Here is a 27,211-nt window from a genome sequence, read left to right as displayed (position 1 = left end):
AGAGGTTTTCATTTTTCTTGGGTAAATACCTAAAATTTGCTATTGCTGGGTCATAGAGAAGACATATGTTCAAATTTTTAAACTACTGAACAGTTTTTCTAAATGTTACCTATAATAGGTGCCATTTTACACTCCCTACCAACAAACAATATACCGAAGTTCTTGTTGCTGCACATCCTAACATTTTGTATTGACAGTACTTTTTTTTTTTTTTTTTTTTTTTTTTTTTTTGACGGAGTCTTACTCTTGTTGCCCAGACTGGAGTGCAATGGCATGATTTCTGCTCACTGCAACCTCCACCTCCTGGTTCAAGCGATTCTCCTGCCTCAGCCTCCCAAGTAGCTGGGATTACAGGCACCTGCCACCAAGCCCAGCTAATTTTTGTATTTTTAGTAGAGATGGGGTTTCACCATGTTGGCCAGGCTGGTCTTGAACTTCTGACCTTAGGTGATCCACCTGCCTCGTCCTCCCAAAGTGCTGGGATTACAGACATGAGCCACCACGCACAGCCAAGAATCCTTTTTATTTTAGCCGTTATCATATGTGTGAAATGGTAGCTGACTGCAGGGAAATTTGCATTTCCCTTATGACTAACAACTTTTCATCTGCTTCTTGCTATTTGTACGTATTCTTTCATGAAATGTCTTTTCAAGATTTTTGCTCATATTTTGTCTTATTGTCATTGATTTGTAGGAGTTCTTTATATATTATGCTTATGAGCCCTTTGTCATATATATGTATTGCATTTTGTTTTCTCAGTCTGTGGTTTGACTATTCATTTTCTTAATGATAGAGTAATACTTACCGGTCCCTTCTCCCACTTAAATTTGTCTGGAGAAGGATGTAGAAGTGCAATCCTTTTAAAATCACTAATCATCAATCCTCTCCTTTCATCATACAAAGAAAGGCATTTCTCAAACTCTTCCTCTATCCACTTTCTACTCCTTTGCCTATGCTCTTTGCTGAATTTAGTGTGCCCTTAAACTCTTCTATATTGCCCTCATCTGAATTAATTGCCTCATTCTCTCAACACACATAGCATATCTGTCTTCAATCAGACTTCTTCTTGAGCTTGGGTACAATCACATATCTAACCATGTGTACTTAGTGTGTTCAACTGGACATTCCCTTCAAATAATGAGCCTCCAAATGGAAATCTTGATTCCACCCCTTACAAAGATATTCTCTCTGTAGGCTTCCCATCATGATAAGCGGCACCACCATATAATAGCATGATAAGTGGCACCACCATATACCAGAACCAGGTGCTACATAGATTTCTTAATCCAGAAACTTGAGTATTATTTGACTTTCATGTTCAATTCCTCAGACAGGGCCATTGATCTTACTACCCTCCCTCCCTGCAACCAAGGACCATGAATGCATCCACTTGTCTCCATTCTACTGCCACACCTTAGTCCAATTACCATCACTTCTCATCTAGATTCCCATTTTGGCTTTGTCATCTTTCTCCCCACTACATTCCAGCTATGTAGTCCTTCATATAGTTTCTAGAACGTGCCAAGATTTCTCTTCTCAGATCTTTGCATTTGAAATTCCCTTTGCTTATAATGCTCTTGCCTAGCTCTTCATATATCTGGCTTGAGGGCATCTCTTAAGAGAGGACTTCGACTTCACCAATCTGAAACAGCACCACGTTACCCCCCCCCACCCCACCAACCCTTAGACTTTCCAGCACACCAATTTCTTTATCACCTTCTTAGGATTTATCCCAAACTGTGATCTTATTTTCCTTGTTGCTCTCTCCCAGTAAGTTGTAAGTTCTGAGAGGGTGGACTCACATCTTTCTTGTTCACCAGTATACCTCCAGGATCCAGCAAAGTGCCTTGCACAAAATAGGCACTTTTTTACTGAGCATGAGCATGTGTAGAAGGAAGGAACATTACCGTTACCAATTTAAATCTAGGGTCATGTCTTTTTCATTTTCTGTTCATCCCAATACAGTTATTTGCAAATACTAGTATAAATGTCTTCTCAGGTGAATTGCACTGACTTCCCTCAATGCTTTGCAATTTGCAAGCTGCCTTACCTTTCTCAAATCAGCTTTTCTGATCTCACTACATATATTCTCCAATCTTTTCCTCCCATAGCTCATCTATATCCTAGGCCCAATGCCAAATGTGTTGTTTCTCTTAGAGATTTCTACACTGCATATATAGAGCCGCATCTATAAGATACCAAATAATAGGGCAAGTAATTATAGGTGCATTCAGGCATTTTAGGGAAGAAAAGCCAGCAGCTTAACAGAGCTGGCTAATTAGCTCCATCAGACAATAGATCAGGTAGACATGTCCAGACACAAACCCTTGCTGCTTCCTGTACCTTCTTCTGCCTGGTATCACTCTCCCCTCTTTGAGTGTTTGAGTCGGATCCTCTCAGCCAAGTGGCAGATGGAGAAGTTGTTTGCAATAGAGATGAGAATATTTTATCAGACTTCCTACAAATGGGGTCCGCTGAATTTTAATCTGCCAGCAAAGCACTAACGAAAAGAGGAGGAAAAGTCTCAACAGGACATCCTGTAAGGTCTCCTCAGGAATCAGTGTGTTTTTGGTCAACAGTCAGTTGATAGATGATAAACTTCCAAGGGCAACTCAGAGAGCCCTGAAACAGATACTTCCCTGGTCCCTCCAGGCGTCCTGTGAAGGCCACAGGGCAGAAGGGAACCTGGGTCAGGAGCCAGGAAGTCTGTATTCCAGACCTGGTTCTGGCTCTGACTCCCTAGGTCACCGCCTGTCACTTTCCAGTCTCTCGTTTACTCCATCTGTACAATGGAAAGAATATATCCTATTCTTAGCAACTGAGTGTGAAGATGCTTCAGAAATGAATATGCCATCCAGAGATGAAACAAAAATTGTTTGTAAAATGGGTATCTTTTGTTCTTTTCTCACTCAGACAACTCCCCAACAAGCTCTAGATTTTAATAGCCACTGATATTTATTGAGCAGTTACTATATGCCAGGTATGTGCAGAGCAAATATATGTACACAAAGGAAACTTTGTTGCACATTGCATGAATTATCTCCTTTAACTGTTATTAAACCCCAGGCAGCGAGATAATAAAAAGAGTACTAAGATATCTGGAAATCAGCATGTCTTAGTAAGAGATAGGCAAAAGTTTTCCTATTTAAGTATTGCCTAGGGGCTGATTAGCAGATGCCTCTGGAAACCAAGGGTCATGGCAGGAAGGGTCATATGCCTTAGGAAATCTTCACAGGCAGATTGAAATAGAGAGCCATGCAGCCATGCTCAGAAGCACATTGCTGCCACCTCTGAAGCACTCCTGCCTCACTTGCTCCATCCCAAATACTATACACACACACACACACACACACACAAATACATACACAAATAATAAGTCCAAATTTCTTGAGTCCTGACTATGTGCCAGAGATTGTGCCAAGTGTTTTTACACATATTATCTCAATTACTAATCACATCAACCCATGGAATAGATACTATTTTTAGCCCCCAGATGATGAATTGGAGACAGAGAGAATAACTTGCCCAGGATCAGATGTAAGTGGTAGAATTAGAATTTGAGCCCAACCTCATATGTACACCATGGAATACTATGCATCCATAAAAAATAATGAGTTCATGTCCTTTGCAGGGACATGGGTGAACCTGGAAGCCATCATTCTTACCAAACCAACACAGGAACAGAAAACCAAACACTGCATGTTCTCACTCAGAAATAGGAGTTGAACAATGAGAACACATGGACACAAGGAGGAGAACATCATACCCGGGGCCTATCGGGGGTGGGAGGCAAGGGGAGGGAGAGCATTAGGGAAACACCTAATGCATGCGGGGCTTAAAACCTAGATGACGGGTTGATAGGTGCAGCAAACCACCATGGCACATGTATCCCTATGTCACAAATCTGCACATTCTGCACATGTATCCCAGAACTTACAGTAAAATAAAAAATGACGTGACCTTAAAAAAGAAAAAGAATTTGAGTCCAATCTTTCTGAAATCCAGAACCTGCTTTTCTAGCCTCTACACTGCTTCTCGGTGCATTTTCTTCCCATTTTAATATTTCTGAATTTTTATGACTGGTGTGCACACTTAATATAGTAGCAGAGTTTTGGTTTTTTATTTTTCTAATCCTCAGAAAACAAATGGCTGTAGTAAAGCGATGGTAATTAAGAATGGAGAAAAGAGACCTGGGAATATATGCACCACAGAGTGGAAGGGGCACGGGACTGGGAGGCAGAAAATCTGGTTCTCATTTAGGCTCTGCCAGTAGCAGCCATGTGACCTGAGACAAGCCTCTTGACCTCCCTGAGCCTGTATCTCCTGACTTAAAAAAAAAATGCAGAAATTGAGCTAAAGGACATTACAATTTCATGCCCCTTCTAAATTGCCATATGGAATCAAATGCAAGTGAGCTCATATACATTTATTCTCCTACCAGGAGCTTGGTATGTGCCTCGGTGGCTCAGGGGGTTAACCCTCATTCACCACATTAGAGACTAAAGGAGTTTCAATGCAAGATCTCCACCCCAACTGTGCTGCACATTCCTCTCCATCCCAGGCCCTTTCTGTAGCTCTCTGAAAACGCAGGCCGGATCCAAGGCGCCTGTTCCAGCATCACTTCTGTTTACCCCACCATCAGGATGGTGTCATTTAGCCAGAGCCGTCATTCATAGTCACACCAAATGGCCCATGGAAGAAAAGTTGGTTACACTCGAAGAACAGATGACAAGTGACAGGCTCCACTCCTGATTTTCCACAATAACAGAAGAGACCAGCAACTGCCATGGTGGTCCAACACCCGAACAAACTACTCTCTTCCAAGCAGACACGGCCTGCCCATATCTGCTTCTCTACAGGGATTAAAGAGCAGTCCCTTGTCTCTAGTGAAGCTCTGCATCTCTGTCTTTCCATATATATCAACTGGGGAGCCATATACAAGTAGCCCCACTAACCTGAGTTCTGCTGCCAAATGACTTTTACTTTGCAAATAAAAATAAATCCCTTAATTTTTAAGAGATTTTAACTGTTCTCATTCCCCAAAAATGGCAAGAATGTGAGGTAACACCTACATTAATTGGCTTGATTTAGCCATTTCACAATATGTGCATATATCAGAACCTTATATTGTATGTCATAAATATATACAATATTTATTTGTCAATTAAAAATTTGAACTATTTTAAAAATTATATTGCTTAACTTCTCTGTGTACCCAATGCTGCCACGGTGAGCAGACGTGACACAGAGCGGTGGTGAGAAAGGGCTAGTGACCAAGAATGCAAGGGAGAAAAGGACTCTGGAAGGCCTCAGCCAAAAGGAGCAATGGGAGACAGTTAAACGCACCTTGCCAATCGCCAAGCAGGTCCGCGTCTGCACCCCTTTATGTTGATGAAGGAAAGGCAAAAGGAGACTTTCCCAGAAAACAACTGGACGTTTGTCTGCTGCCTATAGGATCCACAGAAGTTCCAGGAGTTCCAGCAATCAATCGAAACAGAATTATGAAAATGTTTCCAACCTACTCTGGGTCGGCTATTCGATTCTAATTTAAAAGCTACTAGAAAGGCCAGGTTCAGTATGTGCTCATTTAAGTCTTTTATTTAGCATTTAATAAGTTGAACCATGTAAATGGCTGATATTTGCAGATTTGTGACTTACAAAAGTGGAAAAGCCACATGGTTCAACCAGATCCTTTGTGCAAGCCACTGTCCTGGATGTTGAAGATATAAAGATAAGAAACAGTCTGTCTTCCAAGGGCTACCAAGAGAGAATTCCATAAAGAATTAGTTGCAAATTGGGTGTTTTGGTGCTATGGAAAAGATGTACAGACAAAAGAAGGGGGTAGACATTCAGAAATTCAGTGTTCTGAAGTAGAAGTTTGCTTCTTTCATTAGGATATGTCCAGATCTCCCAATCTGGAAATCTGGTGGAAAATGCACTAAGCCCCTCTTCTTGCCATCTCAGCATCTGTAGAACGACCAGTGAGCCCAGAATCTCAAAGCAAGCATAAGAGCAGGGTGAGTTCCGAACCTGCCAACCTTGACTGAATCTCTTTAGCATTTGTTATTTTTATGGGTCCCTGAATGCTTCCCTTGAATATTAATTGTCTTCAATTCTTTAGGTATATATTAGTTATTACATATTTTTGATTAATATTTGATGGCCGCTTAGGCTGCCAAGAGCGCTCATAAATTTCCCAAGTGGATATCTGACACTAGGTAAGTGTGGGAGACCCCTTGTGCAGAGCAAAGACATCAATCATTTTAAGCCTCTGACTCCACACCTTAATACCCAAAGATATATTGCTAAGAAGCCCATAACAAGTCATTAAAAATGAATGTCTTGTGGCAGTTTTCATGCCTGCAGAATTCAGTGAGAGAGGAAAGGGAACCTGAAATGTTGCAGAGGCCAGATAGCTCACTAATACTTCTTTGGACATTTTTTAAAAGATTCCCCCATTTCTCACTCCAGAACCAGCTACGTAATTTGTGGGGCCCCAGTGCAAAGTGAAAATGCAGGATACCTTGGTCAAAAATTATTAAGTATTTGGAGACAGCAACAGCAGAACATTAAACCAAGCATGGAGCTCTCCTAAGCATGGGGCCCATGCTTAGCATGTGTAACTGTATGGGTTGTACACCAATGAAGCCAAGACCCTGCCTCTCTCTGCCCTCCCAAGGACCCTCCTCTCCCTCTCATCTCCCTCTGCCTGAAACTTAGTCCCTATCTATAAATGCTTTTAAAAAAAACACCAACAACAATAATATAATATTTAATGAGATACTACGAGGGGCACTCTATTTTCATTAACTCGTGGAATCAAGAGAGGATTCAAATCACGAACCCTGTAAGTACTATTGTTACCCCCATTCTACAGAGAGTTAATTTCATGTGTCAATTTGACTTGGCCATGGGGAGCCCAAACAAGTCTCACAGCATCTGAGCAAGAAGCAGAGCTCAAAGTCAAACCCAGAACTTTCCACTGCATCACACATCCCATGACATGACCCAAGGCCATAAATGGAAATGGAGCCTGGAGCCAATCTGATCTGTACTCTTCAAATGTGTCCTGAAGCCACTGGCTAACTTCATCAAATACATTAGTCTTTGTTCATTGTTTACTGATATTCCAATCAAGTTGAGAAATTTAAAGTGAATAAACCCACCTCCATAAAGGGAGTTGATAAGGGCTGTGATTCCAGTTTCCCTCTTCTCCTAGATTCCCAGGTCCCATTAAGATTCTTAGGGCTGCACAGGGGACTTTTCTTCTTGTTTCCCTGTCTCTGGCCCCTCTGCCTTCTAATCAGCCCTACGGAACACCATCAATCTGTTTATTGAGCTCTCCAGCACAGAAAACTTTACCTGCACTGAAAATGTAGCCCAGAGTTTCATCAATCTTACAATTAATAAACTATAGTGTAACTTCAGTCCTTCCTGCTGTGGCCTAAGACTCTATTTCCCAGGGCCCTGGTCTAGTCACAAACACAACCTTAGAACCACGGAAATACAGCCCAATGCAACAACAGTGACTGAGAATTTCTTCTCTGCCATGACAAATCCATCTACAATTCCTACACAGCTTCACCCCCTTCCCAAAGCTGTGCATTCTTCCAGCTCCTCTGACTTTCTCATTTACTTCTCTATACTTAGTTCCGTGTTAATTATTTGACCACTAGTTTTAGAACAGGGGCGATTTTACTCCTTCCCTCCTAAGGGACATTTGGCAATGTCCAAAGACTGTTTGGATGGTCCCAGCTGCAGGGGTGCCACTGGCATCTAGTGGAGAGAGGTCAGGGATGCTGCTGAACCTCTTGCAATGCCCAGGACAGCCCCCAATGACAAAGAATGAGCCAGCCTAAATGCTAAGTGTCAGTCATGCCACAGTTGAGAAACTCTGATTTAGACCCAGGGTGGCAAGTTTCTGCCACAAGTGCTCTTCCTCCCTAGTCTCCCTGTGTCCTTTGCTGTCACATCTAGTTGATCAGGACATTCGTGCCCTCTGAGCCCGGTTCTGAAGTTAGAATCCTCTGAACACAGAGCTCCAGGCAGCCTTTAATGAGTGATGGGTGCTGAAATGCAAAATGAACTCGATTGGCCATCCTTGCATTAGACACTTCTTGTGTTGGCCTTGTTTACAAATCACACGGTAAATCTTTTGAAGCAAAGACCATGTCTTTTATACTCTTTGTAGTCTCCAATAGTGCCAAGGCAAAGAAAGGAAGTGATGGAGAAAGGGAGTGGAAGAGAGGAAGGGAGGGAGGGAGGGAGGAAGCAAAGCAAATTAAAGAGAAAATCAGGGGGAAGAGGAAATAAAATTATAGAAGTAAAAACGAGTGAAAAATAGAAGAAATAAAGTTCAAACCAGGCATTACTGAGATTAACTGAAGCAGCCCCGCTCTTTTAGGAGCTTATTTTGTGTATTCTTGAGGAGGATCTACAAAGTAAAAGGAGTCAACACCATGAATTTCCCATAGTCAAGAGACTGACGATGAAAACCTAGTCACTTTGTCTTTTAGACAATGCAACTGACTCAGGCTCGCAGTAAGAATTCCCGTTTCCCCCAGTCCCTCCCCACTCCAGGTACTAAGCTTTCCTGCCAAGTGGTGAGAACTAGCTGTTGTCAGGTTGTCATCTTTCCAAAGGCCACACAGGGCACCCCAAGGAAGCCGGATTCAGTTCTTCTCCAACGTTTGTAAGCCCTCATCTTGGTGGGGATTGTAGATTAAGGCAAGGGCATCCATCCTAGTTAACACCGTAATAAATGGCCAACAATGCTGCCATTTGGTGACGATAAAATCCTAAATAGTGTGTCGTGTTGATAGTCTTGACAGATAAATTCTGAGTGTTTTTATAGCTTAGATCTTCAGAAGAGATTTGGCAGGCCCTTAGTATTTAAGGGCTTATGCCATTAAAATGACACGACCACATGTCTGTTTTGAACTTGTCTCTAATAAATGTGGAAATGTAAGCAAAAATTCTCATGTATACAAAGGGCACACCTCAGAAAATAACAAGCCTTATTATTGAGTAATCAAAGTGATCAATTTGTTGGAAAAAAATACTCTTTGAAGGCACGTATAATTTTTGGCACTGTTCATCTTGGGATTTTTTTCCCTCATAGCGTTGCCAACTAAAAACCCAAGCACAGTTTGTGCTTCAGATGCTTCCACCCATCTCTACCAGCTGAACTCACCCTATCTAAGGTACAAAGCGTTTGCTCAGTGAAGCTTCCCATGCTCAGCTCCCACAGAGGCCAGACTTGCAACCCCCTTCCACTGATTTTTTTTTAATTTTCTTGAACATATTCCTATTCTCAGAGTCCGTCTGTTAAGTTTTTTAATCGGTGGCATATCTGGGACCCCAAGCCATGCAAAATTCCACAAAGTACCCTTCTTTGTCCATTGTAAAATGAAGTGATCTCTACATCCTCTCTGCAAAAGAGAGCTGTTCGGGGGAGCTCCTGATCCTTGGAAAGAGAAAATGCAGATGGCAGAAAGAGACCATCCTCCTTCTTTGGATCTTTACTTGGTTTCTACAGTACTGCCTTTTCCATAGGGCACACTAGAATGACACAAGTAATGTAACATCAATGAACAACTGAGCAACGCGTGTGGATACTTCATGAAAGTTTAAAAGAGTTAGCTCAATTGGGGACTACATGTAAATTCAGTGTTTGTAGAGTCATGGCATTTTCTAAGAAAATTCTAGGAAATAAGTCATACGACCACACTCTTCACCTTTTCCCCAGCAACTTCTAAGCAGCTTGCTTTGTGCCCCTTTCATTTCCAAGCAACTAGGTCTATCGGGGCCCGGTGGGGGCAATGGCTCTGTTTTTGCTACTACTGCGAAAGCAAAGGCATCTTCCGTCACCTTTGCCTCCTATAGAGAAGAGCCTGGTTCTCATGTTTTCCCTCGTCTCAATAGCTCAGGGCTTTGCTAATCTTGCTGAACACTTCAGTTTTTAGATGGTATATCAATGAGGCATTCAAACAGAGCAGTTTATACACAAAAATTCTGTCTGCTTTGTAAAAGATTATCCTTTTATAAACACTCTGCAGAAAACATAAAAGCAAATAAGGGGCAGCACATAGAACAGGAAAGATGTTAGCAGGGAGATTAATACTGAATGGGTCGAAATGAATGGCGCTTACTAAAACGAGGTCCAGATACTTTGGCTGCAGTGAAACATAAATAATGGGAATGACACATCGTTTATTCGGGATAATGAGTTGATCCAGAGTAGAGGCCTAGGACAAGAGATTAAAGATTAAATATCCATCTCCTGATGAATATCAGTAGCCAACTTTAACCTTTTCCTTCCAAAAGTACAATTTTACTTGAACCATTCTATGTGCTTATGCTACAGTACAGAAATAGGATCCTCAGAAAACAACAAATGCCACTTGAATCATTTTCTTATCCTGGTGGAAAATATTGTCTCACGTTTTAAGATAGGAAGGGGAATTTTATTTCTAGGCTATAAACCTCTAGATAGTGATTTTTAAAAATAGATTCCTCCCCTCACCCCATATTCTGCATTTGAGAAATCTAGTTTAGGGACTCTTCTCGCATCTCCTCATTAACAGCCATTCAACAATAAAGTTTTTCAAAAGAAAAACAAAAGTGAGACTGGCACAACCCAACACAGATTTCACATCACCAGTGAGCTCTATAGAATGATAAAATGAGACAAGCATTCAAAATCTCATCCAAACTCCTCATCCCATCAGTGAGGAAACTGAGGCCCATGGCCAGGTTGTGTCCCAGCCAGAGTCCCACAGCTAGTTAGAAACAGAGCTGGGACTAGTACCCGAGGCCTTCTGGCTTCAGGCCCCGACTCTTTCCACTGCACTCTGCTGCCTCTTTATCCCCTCAAGTTGGAAATAATGACCAAAGCAGCTTGCTGGAAGAGCCAGCACCCCACATGCTAAATTAAAGCCCTGAATTCATGAAAAACTTAGACTATTGGAAGCACTGAATAAATAAGAGTTGGAAACAGAAAAGGGGGATGGGAGAAGCTGGAGCAGCAGCGAAAAAATAGAAGAGGACGCAAAAGGAACAGACAGCAATCACAGATGCCCGCGATGCTAGACCACAGGCCCCGCCACCTGGGTGTGATTTTAAAGCAGTCTATTGGTGGCCCTTCCCTCTCAAGGGGCGAGAAGACCCATGGCAAGAAGGAATTTTGTCATTTGCCCATTTCTTGGAACTAAGTAGCTGCCCACTGTCAACAAGCCAAGACCAAGAGAGTGGTCTGTGGCTCGTAGATACCAGTGGAGTGGGAGAACAACAAGATTCAAATGTGGCATTAAAAAATAAAAGAAAGAAAAAACAAACAGAAAAACCCAGGCTACCAACCAGGCGGAAGGAGGAAACCATCACAGGTTAATTTCACAGCCACTCACCTACAGAGAGCAAGGTCAGAATTTGGCTGGCATCCCATGTGATATCAGTTTGGTGGTTTCAGTCTATGCTCCAGGGAACATTTGTCTCGGTGCCAAACCAACATGCATGCATGGTTGGCAAGCTGTCCACTGGAGGCCAGAGATGAGGAGCTGTGGAAGTGTATCTATTTTCACTTTGCAAGTATTTGCATGCCAGCACCTCGGCCATTGTGGCTCTTTGGAGAAAGAGGGGAATTTATGCTAGAGAGCGAGGCTGTGTTCAGACAACTTACTCCACATTGGGGTGGTGGAGCTAGCAGTTCCCTCTATCCTCTTGCTTGGGTGAGTATTCTGAAGTTTATCACTTTGTCAGAGGTGAAAACAATTGAGCTACTTCCTAGATAAGAAAGGTATTACTGGGACCACCTGCCAGACCTTCTTAGCAGGTGAGAATTCTTTTTGTGGTTGCCATGTGTATCACAGGTTTCCACTTAGTTGGGGTAATCAAGAGAAAAAAAGACAAGATATTCACAAGATGTGCAAGTGCCGATTAGGAAAAGGAAGGATGTGTTCAGTAGAAAGCATTTAAGAGGGATGTGTTCAGTAGAAAGCATTTAAGAAGGATGTGTTCAGTAGAAAGCATTTAAGAAAGCATTTAAGAGGGGTTCTGAAAGGGAGGCCAGCATTCATTCAGATCTTTATTTGAGCAGTGAGCATGCTCAGCCATAAAGACCCAGAAAGAAACACCACCACCTAGCCTCCCTATATTAAAAGAGTTCCCAAAGGGAGTACCCACTAGTAAGTAGATACACTTTAATATTTTTTCCAAGAGATATGAAATAATTTGGTGCAAGTAATTATGGAAACAAGAAGAGAGTAGCTATGGGTGGAAAAGAGAAGAAGGTGGTAGAAGGACTTCCCAAAAGAAGCATCATGCTTTCACTGAATCATTTCATGATGTCCAGCCCTAGTTGAGGTGATGGTTAGCAGCAAAGAGCAGCAAACAACATGGTGCTGTGCTAGGGATGATGTCAGGTTAGAGTCAGAAGGATGATGCTATGTAGACCTTGAACCTATCTGCAAAGAACTTCCAGTTCAACACTCTCGGTACTTAGAAACACAACCCACATTTCCCAGGTGTTACCAATATTCCCTTGTGGATGGGGTCTGTTAGTAGATCTGACCACAAAAAGACTGTAGTCTACAAAGTGAGGTAATTGCATCTTTACTTCTCCAGAGAAAATTTAGTGATTTGAAAAAGCAAAGATGGCTGCCCTCAAATTAATCCCTGATTGACCAATGGTAAGTTGAGCTTGGGAATTTCTCCCAACCTGCCATTTAAAAATGTCTATCTACTAGCAAGTAGCTATTGAGGCTTTATAGAAACTCCCTAAATTGCCTCTTTTCCCTCCTATTATCAAATTCTCAGGAAATTACATGACCATTTTCATAGCTTCCAGATGACGTGCCTATGTGGTTGTGAGACCAAATTTGTCCTTAGGACCAAAGCTACTGATAACCATTAGGGATCCTGATAGATGTTGACAGGCCAAATCCCCATTTTGTTCCAAATATATTCACTGAAAAAAAAACCTCAATATTTTCATAGAAAAGTGGGAAGAGTGGGAAAGAAGACATCCTCTTTTATGACTAAGACAAGTAGTAGTAGTGAATGCTGGAGGTCCTAGGTCTCAGGTATATTTTCCTAATTCTGGGCCTGCTTCTAGGTGGTTTTTGCTCAGACTGAGGCTATCTTTTTTTTTTTTTTTTTTTAACAATTTTACTAGTTTCCCTTACTGCATGCTCTGCAGACTTTCACTTCCAGTTCTAGAGCAGAATTGGAGCATGTTTGTGTGAAGTCAGCTAAGTTTGTTCTCTATTGATTTGTCAGCATATTCTTCACAACAAGAATGGACTCACGTTTCACACATTCTAGGGCCTCAGTGTCAGCTCGACAGGAAGAAGAAGCAATAACTGAATGAGAAAGGGCCAAGAACACCAAGAAAAGCAGGTTACAAAACAGTTCAAAGTAGTACATTCTGTGACAGCTTCATGCAGACAGCATTGGTATTTAAGGGTCCTTAATGGGACAGCAAAAATCTCCAGGGGTGATACCCTGCCTGCCATGACAACTTCCCGTCCCTCATTATGCTCTAGCCCAGTAGTTCCCAGTCCTAGCTATATATTAGGGTCACCTGGGGAGCTTTAAAAAAAATTCCCATGCTCAGGTCTTACCCAGAAATTCTGATTTAACGGATCTAGGGTGGAGCCTGAGCATTGCATCTTAAAACATTCCCCTGAGGATTGCATTGCAAGCCATTGTAGTGGGCTGAATAAAGGCCCCCCCAAATATTATATCAAGTCCTACTTCCAGGAACCTGTAAATGTTACCTTTTATGGCAAAATTGGGTTTTGCAGATGGGATTAAGTTAAGGATGTTGAGATGAGGAGACTGCCTTCATTTTTCAGATGTGCTCTAAATGCAGTCACAAGCATCCTAGTAAAAGAGAGGCAGAGGGAGACGTGACACACACGGAGGGAAAGGTGAGGTGAAGATAGAACACAGAGAGATTTGAAGGTTCTGACCTTGAAAATTGGACTGATGTGGCCACAAGCCAGGTAATGCTGGCAGCCACCAGACACCAGAAAAGGCAAGAAAAAGATTCTCTCCTAGAGCCTTGGAGGGAGCACCGCCTTGCCAACGCCTTGATTTCAGCCCAGACATTCTGATGTCAGACTTCTGAACCTCCAGATCTATGAGAAAATATGTTCTGTTATTTTAAGGCACTAAATTTGTGGTAATTAGTTATGATAGCCAAAGGAAACTAATTCAGCAGGTCAGCAACAGCCACTGTAGTCCTACTGGCCTCTGCTAAAGTCTTCAAAAGGCCTCAGTGCTACCTCCAAGTCTTTGCACTTGCTTTTTCTCTAGCTATAGCACTCTTTCCCCTTGTCTTCACTTGGCTGACCTCAGGAGGCTTTCCCTGACCCAATCTCAGATTTTGCTTTTTCTTTTTCTTTTTTATTTTTTTTTTAGGATTTTGTACTTGTCTTTCATAGTACTTATCAATTTTTAATGAGCTATGTAGTTGTTTATTTATTCATTGCCTTTCTTTCCCACCAGAATAATAAACTACTCTCTGAGAACTATGCTTACATCATTTTATACATCGCTGTATTTTCAGCACCTAACATGGTGCCACACACATAGTAAGTAATCAATAAAAACTCATTAAAAGAAATAATGAATGAACTAATAATCTTGTAACACATAGGACTGAACTCCAGATAACAGTCATGGATGCCAGATCAGAGTCTATCTCCTGGGAGAGGGAATAACAAGGTCCAGGAAGAAAATCTGGGCCCCAAACAAAAAAAAAATCTCAGTTCTGACTGTGCTCCAGACTCTGTGGGAGAACTGGAGTGGTGGGGGAGGGTTTGTGCAGGGGTTTGTATATGAACACTTGACTCCTGATGTGAGCAGCCAACCACACTTCCGGACTGCATTTGGTATAGGTCATGAGGATCTTGATACAGTACCAGGTTTGACAAGTATTGGCTCAGGAACTGGAAAGGGAAAAGAAAAGAGGTGAAATAACCTTAAGACCTGCAGCAGAACATAACTGGAAACATGTAGGCACTGACAAATATGTGGACCAGGCAAAACCAATCCATCCCTTTATGTGCATGAAAGACAGGACGCTAACTGAAATCCATCAGTCTCTAGGTGCTTTAGTATGTTCCCACTATCCATCTGTCTCCAAGTTAAGAACAACACCTTTTGTGATATTTGTATATGCATCTATTTTTAAAAAATCACTCGAGTAAATCCAGAACACGAAGTAAAATCCATTGTACTCTTCCTTACTGACTGCCTGCTTCTACTATAGTAAATAGAAGCCAAAGGTAAAAGTGAATGGTGCTGGATGCTGATTTTCAGGGTCAAAAACCAAGCTGATTGTGTTATTAGAACCCCACAAGCTATTCCCTCCCTTCTCTAGCCATTTCTTGGTGAAAAAGCAATGGCAAGAGAGAGGCAACTTTGAAAATCTAGGAATTCCAGGATTGCAAATAGCAATTAAACAAAAGGGCAGAATTAAAAGCCCCATCTTCCGCCAAAAAGGTAGAATGATCAGGTAAGTGAAGAAGAGGCTTGGTAAGGTAGAAATGCTTGGAGGAAGATTTAAGTTAGGTTCTTTTCTTGCAAGGAACAAATTCAACCACTCATATGAGGGAAAAAAAAAATGATGTTTTAACCATGGCTGTTGTTTTGGTTTGGTTTGTTTTAACTCCTCCAGTTTGACCTCAAGAACATGTTGACTTTGTGTTAGTGAATGTAAACATTTCAATCAGAGTTAACAGCAACATCAAAAACTTTTCATCGAGAAACAATTTTCTGGAGCAAATTCTATTGTTTTTCAGCGTTTTCAGTGTTTCAATTTCATCGTGTTTTCAGTGCTCAGTCTGTGAGCACTGTATCTCTGGTTTTTAGCAGTTCCACTATGATGTACTTAAGTGTGATTTTCTTAATATTTACTTTGCTTGGAATTTGCTGAGCCTCTTGAATCTTAATGTCTTTCATCAGTTTTTAGAAAGTATTCAACAGTTATCTCCAAATTTGCTGCTTCCTCATTGTCTCTCTTCTATCCTTTCGGGATTCCAATTACACATATGTTAGAACCATTTACTATGTCTCATATATTTATTTTGCTCTGTTCCATTCTTTCCACTTTATTTTTCTTTCTGTGATTTAATTTTGCTATTTTCTTTGGGCCTATCTTTGAGTATACTAATCCTGTCTTCTGCCGTATGCAAGCCAAGCTCTCGCTAAACCTGTCCAACAAATTCTTAATGTCAGCTATAATATTTTTAAGTTATATAATATCTGATTGATCCTTTTACATAGATTCAAATTCTTAGTTGACCTTCATCTTTTCATCTCTTTTGTATGTATTTTTCTGCATTTTATTTAACATATATATAATAGTTATTTTAAGGCCTTTGAGGTAACTCCAATATCTGGATCATCTATAGGTTTGCTTCTATTGCTTTTTTTTTTTTACTTTTAGTCATGTTTTTCTGCTTCTTCACGTGCCTCATAGTATTTAATTGTATGGTGAACATTATGTGTAAAATAATCTTAGAGACGGCTGTCTTTGTTATTTCCTCCAGAGCACTTATGCTTTCCTTTGAAAAACAGATAGGGAGAGGGACTATCTATCAATCACCTCCATCCAATCAGAAATTGAACTGGCTTAGAGCTAGATTGCAGCTTCAGCTAGACTTAGTTCACTTCTGCTTTCAAAAATCTCAAGGACAGTTGTGTGTTTGTTGTAGCTATTCGTCTCAAGGATTTTCCAAGTGCTTTGAGTCAGTGAGAGAGTGAGACACTTGACTCGGCTTTCCAGCCCAGCCTCCTAGTCTCTTAGCATCCCTTCCCCCAGGCCCCAGCACTCAGAAAATGTCCTTTGGGGAAATTGGCTAAGGCCTTTAAAATCCCCCAGATCCCAGCTTATCAGCATCCTCTGCAGGTTTGTCTTTTCGTGGTAGAGTCCCTTGGTCTAGCCAAGCCTGACCAATCTGCAGTCTGTGAGCGCACTTGCAATAGTCCCTAGGGAAGAAAATGGTCAGTGACCTCAGCTCATCTGTGAAGGGAGCATCTCTCTGGAATTTTAACTTATCTATAACTTTTTGCTTCCTACATCTCCTATGTCTTTAAAAATATAATTTTTGTAATTTATCCAATTTTTCAAGTTATTACAGCAAAAACCAACAACTTGCCTCAACCTTCTACTCAGAAACACACAAGCCCCCATTATTACAAATTAATTCCACAAATAATTTTCTATATAGAATAGTCAGGCTTTTCCTGGTATTTTTGCATTTCATTCTTATTTTACTAACATGATTTTCATCTAGTTCAATTTTTCACCATGTATATTTACAACCAAGATGTGGTTTATTGATCAGTATCTTTGACCATATGAAATTCCATCATTCATAGCATCTTCCATTGTGAGTTTTCGTGTGTGACCATAGAATTTTCATCTGTGACCAAGTTTAATTTGACACCTTCAAATTTTGCATATCTAAACTTAGTCAAGAAGATTACATTCTTCAGACAAGTTTTAGACTGTAATACATCTTACCAAGTACAGTGTGTACTTTCAGATATTGTAATTTTTATTTTGTATTGATCATTTTTACCAGTAACATCTATTACAAACTTAATAAAAGATGATGGTCTGTACTTAAGTCTTATTTAATCTCTAAGAAAATTGTGTGCAATTCTTCTCTGATATTCTAAAACTTTTGTAGTATCTAGTGGTCTATTCATTGTGAATTAAGAATTGGTCTATTGCATTCTTAAAAAAATTCTGGCACAAGCCTGTCTTTAAAGAGTAATAATGTCTAGTGTTGGCAGTGCAGAGAGCAAAATGATGAAACTGAAGGGGTAAGCTTGTAATGGCAAGATCAACATGCCTTGCATCATGACTGGAACACAAAGACCTTGGTTGCTGAAACAGCTCTAAGGACTTGGGGTTGACTCTATCTCAACTTGCCATGTCCTTTCTTCTCTCTGTATCTCTGCTCTTGCCTCCTCTCTCAAGAAAAGGCTTCCTTTGATTAGTCATGGTTGTTCTACTCACAACCTCAGATCTCTCAGAGTCCATTATGGCTGCCCTGGGCCCTCTGTATCATGGTTCATTCAGGTTTCATTTCTGCCATTAATCCTCTCCTCTCATTTGGTATTATGTCTGGGTTCAAATTCCTAAGAGAAGGAGTCTGACTAGTCCAACATAGCCAGAAGCCTACAAGGGCCCTACTTCAGGTATCTTGTTGAGAAATCTCTCTAATCCATTGTTTCTCAAGGTATAATCCACTGATCACCTTCAAATCGGAGGATCATCTTTCCATATTCCATGGCCCCAGGCCTTTCCCTTTCCCCCAACCATAAGGGAAACCAGGCAAGAAGCTGCCAGGGATCCCTGCAGCCCTTCCCCCACCATAACCATGGGAAAGCATCCTGGTGTAGCTCAAAAAGCTCTAGTATCAGATGATTTTGGATTCAAATTCCAATCTCTTTGCCTCTAAACTGATTGTGAGTTCCTAAATTCTCTGAGTCTTGGTTTCCTTGTCTGTAAAATAAGAAAATTAAACTGATAAAAACAGATACTACACTTGGTCTTCACCAAAAGGCCAAGAAGTGATAAAATAAGAAAATTATATCTGCCCTCAGAAAGAAATGGCATATATAAAGAGGCTGGCACAGATAAATATTAGTTCCTTTCCTTCTAAGGGCAAGTCTGTAGCACCACCTTCATTTGCAGAGAGGAGAGCAGAATAATAGTGTGTGGCCAGAATCAAACAAAACACATGAGATGATCCCAGGAAATAAATGAATAGATTTGCCAGCAAGAGACATTGTTATTTTTTCTCCCTGCCAAGACTTACTTTCCCAGAGATACTGCATTTCTTTGGATAACTCCACAACCACTCAATCCAGATATAGTCTCTCAGGCAGGCAACATGTTTACAGTCAAAATGCTCACTTCCACTTCAAGTTTCCAATCCCCTGCTGCTACTTTCTGCAAACTTAATTAATTCGTTGCAGCTAACATTTGTTCAACCTCATGCAGCAATGGGAGACTGAAAGAAACAGGCTCTTGTAAATTAAAAACATTTCAAAATATTGTCTTCTCCCAAGAAAACATTTCTTTTTTTTCTTAAATTAACACTCCATTTGGATAACTTTAAAGTTTCAAAAGAAAACAAACAAGGAGGTTCCAATTAATGCTGATCGTCTTTAACTATTTCACCGCCATCCATCCAGGCTACCACTCTTCTTATCCTAAGCACTGTCACCTTCTTAATAGATATGCAATAGACCCTCTACCTATCTCCTTTGCAATGCTTAGGTAATTATATCACATATGGCCCTAGTGTGAAAATGCCTGCCACACACTCCATCAGTCAGCAGATTAAGATGTGCCTAAACCCTAAGTGATAATGTTGTCTTGGAAAATTAGAAGTGCAAGTGCCGTATTGAAGGCAATGATGTATAGCAAGGGGATATAGCAGATTTTTCCTTTTCTTATAGGTTTGGTTGTTTCACTACCAAGACACAATTACATTGGCTAAGACTAATGTAATAATAAGAAGACTAAATAATAGGAAGAGTGGCTAGGAAATGGCCCTGCAAGCAAATGTCATCTTATCCCAACAGAGTAATCCAAGGGATTCAGATTGGGGCATTCCAATCTGTTGGCCTGGTTAACAGGCACCAAGGATATGTGTAATCTATCAGGGGAAGCCCCTACAATGACCAATGAGTGTGAAAGAACATCCTAATAGCTGCTCTTCCACTACCTGCCATGAGTTTTGTATAATGTTTCCTTATCAAAAGGGCTCAATAATATTCATTCCGTCTCTAGTGCATGATTGGTGAGGCAGCCTGTGCGGTTCTGCACAGATGTAAAGTGCTGTTGTTGTTGTTGTCATGAATAATGTAGTAGAAAGAGCTTTGAGCCTGGAGTTAAGTGACCTGAGTCCTAATCACGGCTTTGCTCATAAACTGATCAACTCACTTCCTTGGGAGTACATAAGAGAGTATACAGTGACAAAGTAAAAGACCCAATATTGGAGGACGCTTCTAGGGGGACGCTTCTACCGGCTCTGTGAAGCTGTGTTAAAACGGCTATCATTGTGCGGAGTTATCACACAATACTCTGACATCTTTTCTCCGGTTTTACTCTAAAGTCTTTTCATCTTTTCATATGTGCTGATAATAATTTTAAGATTCAAAAATGTGTCACAAACACAGTTTGAGGACACCTGGTTAAATCAAAGAGATAGAAGGGAGCAAAGGGGGAAACCTAAAATGCAGACATTAATCACTAATTCAGTACTTTTAACTTCTAAGAAATGTGAGGCATAAATGTTTTCAGAGATTCCTGCCAACAGTAATGCTGAGCCAGGGGCAGTGGCTCACTGCTGTAATCCCAGCACTTTGGGAGGCCAAGGCGATAGGGTGGCTTGAGCTCAGGGCTTTGAGACCAGCCTGGGTGACACGGCAAAACCTCATCTCTAAAAAAAAAAAGAAAAGAAAAGAAAAAGAAAAATTAGCCAGTCGTGGTGGTGTGTGCCTGTAGTACTAGCTAGTCAGGAGGCTGAAGTGGGAGGATCACTTGAGCCTGAGAGTTTGAAGCTATAGTGAATTGTGATCGCACCACTGCACTCCATCCTGGGTGACCAAGTGAGACCTTGTTTCGAAACAACAAACAAACAAAAAAACAGTAATGCCAAATATAGGAAACCAATCAAAGCTTCTGTGACAATAAGGAAAAAATACTTGGTTTAATTCTGTAAAGAAAGCAATAGTTACTTATGAAAAAATATCTCCATTGAGTCTATTACAGGCATAGTAATCAGCATAGTATTTAAAATATCAGGTTATTTTTATTGTAATCTTTATTTGATTTGCTCAGATGAAGAGAGTAATATAGCATAATCTCTCTCCATATATATGCATAAATAAATTATATATATTATTATTATTCAAGTAGAGAGATACAGATATTGGGATAGAGATAAAGCATAATCTCTGTCCCTCTGTTTCTGTCTTTCTAAATATAAAAATATATGTATATATAACATATAATGTTATACATGTAGGTAACTGAATAAAAGTTTATATGTGTATACATCTATATGTATATATGCATGTTTGAATAGATGTACATAGAGAGACAGAGATCATAGACAACTAGTTGCCTACTAGTTACCAATAGCCCTTCTCTTTACTGAAATAATGCAGACTTCGTTGAATAGCAATATGTCTAACTGAAAATATTTGGAGCATTGCTTGCAAATAGGGGTGGCTCTATATCTAACTGCTGACCCATGAAAGGTAAGCAGAAATCATGGTATGGAGCTTCTAGGGCAGCATGTTAAAAAGCTGGGCTGATTCAGTCTGCAAGCCCCATTTGCTCCTTGCCTTCCCACTTTTCTCTGTCTATTGCACAGATGTTGTGCTTCAAGAGGATCGGCCAGATTGTGATTTTGAAGTGACAAATCCATGCTAAGGAGGGCTAAATGAGAAGGTGGGGAGAGGCTGAGTCTCTGCTCTTACCAAGATTTGCCACATCAATCAGCTTGGGATTACCTGCCTCCATACATCTCACAATATGATAAAAATAAAACCCTTGATTTTTAAGCCTCTGATTAGGAGCCTCTGTTCTTGACAGTGAAATATAATTCCTAACTGATGCAAGAGGAACATTGATCCTTACCCTCAAGGCATTTATAGTTTTCTGACAAAACAAGATAGACATTTATGTTTGATCTAATTAAACAACATAGACTTGCATAGGAGTGAATGCTTATACAAACGCAACCTGTAAATGCTACAGATTTTGAAACAGAGAGAGAAGACTGTGGACTAGAATTTTTGAGAAATATTTTCATGGCGTGAGATGGACCTGTGCTGGTCCTAAAGCTTGGGGAGATATTAATAACTAGAGATCTAGGAAGAGAATTCCAGGCAAGAAAAACAGCAAGGATTTTGTCACAAGTGGAAGAAAAGCATAATTGCTAACTAGCTGACCCAGAAAGAAGAGGACAGACTATAGGGTAGCTGAAGATGAGTTGAATAAGCAGTATGAGACTCAATGACAGCAGCCTTGAAAATCCAACTATGAAATTTGATTTATGGGCAATGAGTAACTGTTCATCATTAATTCTTCATGTCTTTTTCTGGCCCCTTAGCTACTCTCTAATCCCATGTTTTTAGTTGCTTATAAGATAGCTCCACAAGATATCCCAATTGAACCTAGATTTAATTTGTCTAAAAAAAAAACTCACCATTTTCCTTCATCAAGTGATCAGTGGCATTATTAACCATCCAGGCTTCTAGGGTAGAAATTTTGGAGTTATCTTTGACTTATTTTTCCTTCCCCAACCCCTATATCCAATGCCACCTAACCCCATCCTTCCTTCCTTCCTTCGAAATGTCTCTTGAATTCATTTATCTTTCTCCTTTTCTACCATCACCATCTATGGCTGTCTTTTCACTCTGTTTCCCACAAGAGTCTAACAAATCTCCCCACTACAGTCTCTCCCTGTTGTAGTCAAACTGCCAGAAAAATCTTCCTAAATGACTACTTAAATCACATTACCCTACCCCTACCCTTCAAAAACCTGGAAGTTCCTCTGCTAAGCTTATGAGACCTTTCATATTATTGCCATCCAACCCATCTACCTTATTTCCTACCATGCAGGAACCTGAAACCAATGCTGTAGTCATCTGGACCTCCCCAAGACCCTCCCTCACTCTACACTCATTCCCAGTTCCCACCCACTTAGAATATCCACTATTTCCCTTTTTGTTTGTATAAATACTATTCATTCTCAAGATTCAGCTAACTAACCTCTTCCTCCAAGATTATTTTGATCAACACTGATCTCTTCTTTGCCCAAATCCTAATCCCATTGACGGTTTAGAGTACACAATGTATTAATTCTAATTATTTATGTGTTTCAAGCTTGCCAGTCAGGTAGATAATAAACTATTCTAAGGTCTTTGAAAACTGGAACCACTTCGCCATCAACTCTTAAGATTGAGGAAATCCTATGCAATTCATCCTTGCTGTTCCCTGTGAAAGTCATCCAGTCTCTGCCAGATCAAATCCAATGATATACCCTTCAACACAGCAGTTATTCAACAAATATCTATTCACTTAATAATTTATTAAATTTGTCTGATACTATGTTAGGCAAAAAAATTCAATAAATATTCATGGATCATTTGATAGAAACAATTAGCTGATTGAGGTTTACAGATGATGACACTATGAATGTATGTTATAATAGACTAATCTTTTTATCCATACCCATGACTGTTGACCCTGCCATGAGAGTTTTAGACACACTAAGCCTATATGGCTTATATTAATTACAATAACTGAAGGAAGTTCCATTGTTCTACAGAATTTATTACGGTTTAATGACCACTGCTTATAGTTCAATTAATCCTCATTTATGGACAGATCTACTTTGAATTGCTGGACTATTAACTATACCATTGTTCAAAAGGCAGTAATTATTTTTAGCTGGAAATTGAGAGGTATAGAACTAAACTAGGTGTTCCCAGCCAAAATTCCTAATGAATTCTGACAATCCATATCAACCTTTTCAATAAAGTGGTTCATCCCTTTATTGAATCACTCAATATTATTGTAGTTATTTCCTTTTGATTCAAAGGAAACAGTTCCATTATCAGGCACAAAGAGAGTACCTATTCAAAGGAGAATTTAAGAAAGAAGAATTATATACTTAAAGAAATAACTCATAATCATCTTATAAATAATTGATACTTGTGCTAATTTTGCAAAAACAAGAACACTAAACAATCAATAAATATATATTGTTTTTATATATATGAACATTTATTATTACCAAATCAACTACATTGCTTTGTTTTGACAGGTCATATGATACATCAGAAAAAACTCCAGATAATGTGTTTTTAAATTTTTCCTTTTATCTTGACATCACTAAATGATTGGGAGTATTCACTACTGAGTTCTTTAATGACAATATCCTTTTCTTTTACAAATGGCTTTGAAGTCTTCCACCGCCTGTTACAAGTATTTGGATACTTCCCCACCAAGGGTGGGCAGGAAGCCAACACAAGCCACCAGGTGCCAATATTACACCTGACAAATTAGCCACACGACTGGAAAAGGGTGGGTCCATCCTCCTGTTAGAGGTTCATTTCCTCTCATTTTCCCATGAACAGGAAGTCATTGGAATGGGGAAAAAAAAGCTTTCCTTAAAGACCCATCTGACCAAAGCTCTGAACTTGTTAACTCCCTGTTAACAAGCAACTTGAAAGCAAGTTCAAATGAATCACAAGACTGTATTTACATTGACTTGTTTAACCCTGCTGAGGGCCTGGATTCTGGGATGTCCAGATTCATGTAACACTTGGGGTGAGGAGTGCACCTGGATGTCATATGGAATAAGGACAGCTGACAGAGGAGGTGGATGCATGATAGCCCTTGCACAAACCTTGGGAACCTAAAAGACTGAAGATAAGATCTGACTGAAGCCACAGTTTAGGGACAGAACCCTATTTAATTCACCCAATTCAACAAAGTGATTTGAAAAATTTGATCAGAATTGACTGATAGTCCATAAAATGCTACACTGTACTCATACAATACTTGATTCAGTTAAATCCTCTGAACTAATGACTTGTAACTACCTCCTAAAGATCAATTCTAAAGCTTGATGAGTGTAAAATAAAGCATAATAAAAGAATGTTTTCCAGCTGAAAAGTAATCCAAAGAATAGAGTTCTAGTTACCCTAACAGCATCCCAAGAGATAACTGCTATATGTTTATAATGCATAAACAATTGTTAAAATATATTTTATATACTAGTTTCTTAAAAAGTATTCCAAAATGACATAACATAATGTACAGTGTTTTACAACTTGCCTTTTCACCTAACAACATGTTACCGACATCTGTCCTTGACAGTTTATACAGTATATTCTTTCATTTTAATTGATGTATCCAATCAACTCCCTTAATTTTTTGCCAACCAGATAGGTACAAAGTGGCAACATATACCCTTTTAAATTTTACGTCTTTTACCATTGAGGTTGAGCATATTTTTCAAATGTTTGCTAGACATTTGGATTTCTTCTGAGAATGACATATTTTATATCTTTTGCCCATTTTTTTCAGTGTTAGTTATATTTTTCTCATTAACTTGAAAGCATTCTTTGAATAATAGATAGTAACCCTTTTTTCTGTCATGTGTAATTCAAATGTTTTGTCCCAATCTGTCACTTCTTCTTTAACTTTTTTTTTATGAAGTCAAATCTGTCAGGTTTTCCTTAATGGCCTCTGGATTTCTCACCTTGTTTACACAGACCTTCTAACCTAGGATTATTTTTTATTAATTTATATTTCATTCTGATACTGGTATAGATTTGATTTTTATGTTTAGAGCTTTATTCCGTCTGGAATTTACTTTTGTGTATAGTATGAGTCCAGATGGAGAGCCAGTTGTCACAATACCATTTACTGAACAGTCTCCATTTAGCCACTCATTTGAAATGTCTCCATATTATCTGTTAAATTCCTCTATATTCTTAGTTCTGCTTCTGGACTCTAGCCCTTTTGATTAGTTGATTTCTCTAGCACAACACTTGTGTATCCGATTTCTTAGGATGTGTAGTTTGTTTGATAACTACTAGGCAAGTCTTCTCTCAAACTTTGTTTTTTTTTTTTGTTTTTTTTATGACTACTGTCATTTGTTTCCCTTCCAAATGAATTTTCTTTTTTTTGAAATGGAGTCTCACTCTGTTGCCCAGGCTAGAGTGCAGTGGCACGATCTTGGCTCACTGCAACCTCTGCCTCCCGGGTTCAAGCAATTTCAGCTAATTTTTGTGTGTTTTTTTTTTTTTTTTTAGTAGAGATGGGGTTTCACCTTGTTGGCCAGGTTGGTCTTGAACTCCTGACCTGAAGTGATCCACCTGCCTCAGGTTCCCAAAAGTGCTAGAATTACAGGTGTGAGCCACAGCCCGGCCCAAATGAACTTTAGAATAGGCTGCTTACATTCTATTAAAAACCCCATTGCATTTCAGTTGATAAGAAACTGAGTGAAATGTTACATCTTAAGTTTGTCTGATTTAAAGCACAATCAGTGTTTCATAAAATAAAATCATACATTTTACAACGCTTTTACAAATTAAATTATTATAATAAATAGGATATACTGTCATTATTTTGGTTATATCACATCAAAACTTTCAGGGGATACAAATGGAAACACTTCCTTTTGATTGACTGTTCGATCCACCAAACAGTAGCCTATTCTATGCTAGAAAACTCTAGTATCTGTTATGAGAATACAGAGATACATGTGGCATTATCTTTGTCCTCGAAAACTTACAACCTAGTTAAGAAAATAAGACATATATATATAGACATATAAGGCATATTGATTAATGCATATTGATACAAGGCAGCTTATATGAGGAATCAAATGAGTTACTGTAGAAAATAAGAGCACTAAGAGTAAAAAGGCAGGAAAGTCAAGGCAGAGAAGTTAGAGTCTCTCTCTTATTCTACAAAAGAGAATGTTTGAGTCCCAGACATTTCAAGTCACTGAGCCAAGTAGACAGAAAACATCAGGTCTGCTGATTCTTATCCTTGTGACTTGTCTACTACGTCAAATAAAACTCACACTTATAAGTGTCAATACCCATAAACTGGTTTTTCAAAATCAGTTTAAAAAAAAAAGATTGCATTCAGATAACTCCATTACAGGGATTTCTTTTCATCTATATGACATAAAATACCAGATATTAATGATGTTTCAGTTTTCAACCAGTGGTTTTGACATTAGGACACGTAGCCTATATCTAGGTAATAAAATGGGAGGGGTTTTTTTTGGCCCCTTTACACAATTCATCCCCTTGTCATATTTTAAAGCCCCCAGGTAACAAATCCTAAGACCCACAGGAATCTTTACACCAGCAGAGAAGAGATTTCTAAAACTCAACATCAAATCTACTTTTGATTTTCCCTTGACTTTGTTTCTGTCAATGTTAGGCAGGTAACACATTTCAGCTTTTAAGCCATGGAGTGATCTTTTTTTAGAAAAAAAAAGTGCACTCACAGCTTTAATCTTATATTTCTATGCATATTGAGTTAAATGTTGCAAAACTATCAATTCTGTCAAAACCTACCAAATAGAAAACAAGACACCATGCAATCTTAATGTCCAAACTGACTAGTGATTATCAGAAA

General features: G+C 39.5%; 1 long non-coding RNA gene and 1 other non-coding gene across 2 annotated transcripts in view; both read right to left on the bottom strand.

The window, feature by feature from the left end:
• Positions 1-27,211, bottom strand: part of LOC129043795 (uncharacterized) — a 169,304-nt gene that overhangs the window by 106,353 nt on the left and 35,740 nt on the right. The gene's annotated exons all lie outside the window — the stretch shown is intronic.
• LOC129022788 (U2 spliceosomal RNA) lies at positions 18,404-18,596 on the bottom strand. Its single transcript, XR_008496563.1, has one exon. It is a non-coding gene; the product is annotated as a U2 spliceosomal RNA (small nuclear RNA).

The sequence above is a fragment of the Pongo pygmaeus genome, chromosome 1 (assembly GCF_028885625.2).
Source record: "Pongo pygmaeus isolate AG05252 chromosome 1, NHGRI_mPonPyg2-v2.0_pri, whole genome shotgun sequence".
Lineage (NCBI taxonomy): Eukaryota > Metazoa > Chordata > Mammalia > Primates > Hominidae > Pongo > Pongo pygmaeus.
Note: the sequence above shows the minus strand (reverse complement) of the source record. Positions and strands in the feature narration are given on the sequence as shown.